Below are 3,792 nucleotides of genomic sequence, written 5' to 3'. Positions count from 1 at the left end.
GATGACTCTAATGGGTACGTTAAACAATACTTACAAGAATAATGCACATGAAAAATATCGTATTAGTTTTATACTAGTGCGCCATTATTCTGACATCATGCCAACACAGAGGACGAATGCGCAAATGTTTATCTTGATGGCTACTATATAAGTATTCGTAACTTCTTGCAATCACAATTATCATATATAAAAAGTAAATCGCGTAGCACACGAAATCGCAGTTCTCAGTATAAAAATGTCGGTAAAAGTAAATTAACTGGCATAAAAGAAATAAACGTATAAAAACTCTCAATTTTTACAATCGATTCAACAAAACCAAATAAAAGAACGGTTAAATAAAAAATATTAAAGTTATACTCTAATTTCTTTCCTATTAGTCACAAATTAAAAAAAAAAGAAATATACAGAGCCATACACAAAAAAATTGTGTCTGTGGTGATAATATATACAGGGTGTAACATGTGGGCCACTACTTCAGAAATGCATTCTACTTATCAAAATGAGCAAAAGAGTTCATATAAATGTATGCCCACAAAATACATCGTTACAGTCATGCTTAACGAGACACGAAGGATAGTTTTATCATTGGTTCCCTGGTATTTTCACGATCCTGGGCACATCTGAAATAAATATTCATGGCCTGTTGACAACATTAATGAACGGATTCAATGAAGTACGCAACACGCCGGAAATTACGTGAAAGAGTGAGAAGATCTAAGAAGACAGATGGAGGGTTGTATTTTGACAGGGGACAGTCACTTTAAACACTTGCTGTAAGGTTTGTTTTATTCATCGTATTTTATCGCAGAGCTATTGCGAATGTCACAGCGGCTGAAATCACGTAATATCCGTTCGACACTATCAGAGCAAGTCTTTCAAGTTACCAGTAACACTTTACTTTGAAATCAAACACGCTGCTTTGAGAAGGTAAATTAATATTATACAGATTATACTAGAGTCTGTTGTCAATGCATTTAAATCTATAGAACATATATTTGTCTTCAAATCGCTTACTCAACAAATGGTGTAAATTACAAATTCCAATTCTTTTGCCTAATTTTTTTTTTCACACACATTCTGCGAATATTAATAACTTTTACAATTTGTCCTGTTTACATACAGATCATATATTTATATAAATTATATATTTATATAACCTTATATAATTTTTATAATAAAAATACTCTTATACAAATGTACATAATGTATACATATAATGAATATAACGTATACAATGTATATAATATATAATCTTATATGATTGTATTTTATTGCCAGTTATTGCATATTACTGTCAGTAATAAAATATAAAAGTATACCAAATGTAAAATGAATGATATTTTTACACATATGTCAATCATGTAAAAATAAAAAAAAACATGACTCATTTAAGAATTATTCATTCTCAGTCATATTTAACGGAACAGATAATTAATGGAAAATATTTTGTTAATTATGAATTATGTTTCTTATATGACTTATGCATATACGGTAAAAATGCTTCAAACCGTAAAGTTACAAGTGAGAAAAATCTTATAAAGTATAAATTTTACTCTAAACTGCGATTATTTTTCGCATATTTTCGTATATTGATTAGCTTTCATTGATAGTTCTTTAAATAATTCGTCGTAATATGTTTCCTCGACCATTAAATCCATAACCGTGGAACATGAAGTCACCACTTCGTAACAAATTCGTCTGTAGATTTGTAATTCTCTATCATCGTCAATTGCTGTACGAAATTTCTTACGAACGTCTTCTAAACACTCTACTCGCCGTTTATGTAGTTTTATTTGCTCATCTCTTTGTTCTTCAAAACCTGCTAAATATTTGTATGCATCCGAAATTTTAAGTGTTATCATTGCATACATTTTAATGTTCCTGTCTGCAGTAAAATATTTCCTCGTTGCTTCAAGTAGTTCCAAGGTTTTTTCAGAAACCGATTTGGCATCAGCAAGATTTAATATACATGTTTCTGCTATCTCAATGGTTATACGTTGTTCTTCTAAGACAGAAAACAATAAATCTGACACCTCAGATGTTATTTCTAATTTTGATATAAGATCTTTATCTCAGATTTGCTTTCCTTATTCTGTGAGAATTTTTCCATCCGGAAACGTAAAAGAGAAACTCCATAGGAACCCCAAGATATATCTCTAACGGCACGAGCATCCATATAATTTTTAGGCAGTTGATAACTACTTGTCCCTTTTTTTCCTGCTGTTTTCAATCTATCTTCAACAAATTTGTGTATTACACAATCTGCCATAGTAATGTAACTTTTAGCTATAGCAAAATGATTGTTTGCTAAGAAGTATTTCGACAGATCGAATATGGTTGAAGCCATATTAAGACATTTATCATCAAATTTTGTTTTGTCAACTACCATGTCTCTCACTCGAATGTTTAACAAGGTATTCATGCATACTACAAATATGTGCTTATCTTTCGGCCTTGTACGATATCTAACTCCTAAGTCCTGTAAAGTTTTATAATACAAAGTGTCCAAGATAATCCTAGGGTCTGATTCTCTTTCTTTAATACCAACAAGACTTGCCATGTGGATGGGATCACGATTAATCTCCTGTGTACATGTTATATAGTTCCACCGCTCTATTCAAGAAATCAGTACACTCCTTTGAGAGCAGTTTTTCACAAACTGAATTCATTTCGTTAAGTACACCTATATATGTCAATATTGCTTTATGGTCTAACTCTTTCCCTTCTAACAGTTTCATACATTTGAAAAATATCTGTAAGCGGTTTTCGAATCGTCATGTTTAGGATAAACATATTGTAAGCCTATGTTGTAATAAGCTGTCGCTAAAGCAATAATATCATCAATAATTTTGGATCCGTTAAAACCTTGATTACATTACAATACAATACATTCATTCTCTCCTCTATCGCTTTGATTTGTTTCTCTTCTTAGCAGGTGCAACGTCTTCATCAATGTACTTCATTTTAAACGACAATTTCAGAACTTCCAAAAATTTCGTACTAATATTCATACTTGTAGCGGATTCGGCCGGTATCGTTTCTGTATAAAGTATAAACAGTACGATAAGTTTAACAGTAAGAATTAACGGTAGAAAATTATTACATAAACATATGACTAAATTATTTATATGTGTTACCAAGTTGACGGATTGCGCATGTGTCTTCCATCAGTAGTTGTCTGAGGAACGAGAACATTATTGCTCGATAATGATATAAAGATAATTTCCACTAGGAATTTATAAATTTGTGTTACGACTTGCAAACGTTCTCTAATCCTGGATGGAGTATTTCCGCATACACGCTATAAATAAAAATTGGAGGGGGTTTACTCCTTCGATATCCAATTAAAAGGTATATTTTATAGGAATAGCAACTCTCTTTATCTAGGGTCCCTAGCGCGTTATCCTATAAGACATCGAATTGCCAGACGTTGGATACAAACAAGTTTTCCACACAAAGAGGTATAAGATTGCACCCAATGACCGAAAGTGTCGGACTTATTTGTTTATTTGTCGAATGATCTTTCGAAACAGCTCATTGGAATAAACATCTTTTTTGTTACAAATTCTAAAAATTTATAATAAAGACGTAATATTTCTATTAGTAATGTAAAAAATAAATGGAGAAAATTATAATAAGATTAAATTTCTAAATTAACTTACTTCTTTATAACTTCGTATATTCACATTAAAAAAATATTGTATTTGTTGAATTAGCTATTTCTGGAATCGGGACATTATATGATCTTTTTTGCTTATTTGGACACGTAGAATACATGAGATCTCAACATCT

General features: G+C 31.1%; 1 pseudogene; it reads right to left on the bottom strand.

The window, feature by feature from the left end:
* Positions 1-1,565: 1,565 nt before the first annotated feature.
* On the bottom strand, positions 1,566-2,669 carry LOC139824950 (uncharacterized; annotated as a pseudogene).
* Positions 2,670-3,792: the final 1,123 nt, after the last annotated feature.

This window comes from Temnothorax longispinosus, unplaced genomic scaffold (genome assembly GCF_030848805.1).
Source record: "Temnothorax longispinosus isolate EJ_2023e unplaced genomic scaffold, Tlon_JGU_v1 HiC_scaffold_705, whole genome shotgun sequence".
Taxonomy (NCBI): domain Eukaryota; kingdom Metazoa; phylum Arthropoda; class Insecta; order Hymenoptera; family Formicidae; genus Temnothorax; species Temnothorax longispinosus.
The sequence above is the reverse complement of the archived record's forward strand: the minus strand, read 5'-3'. Positions and strand labels throughout refer to the sequence as shown.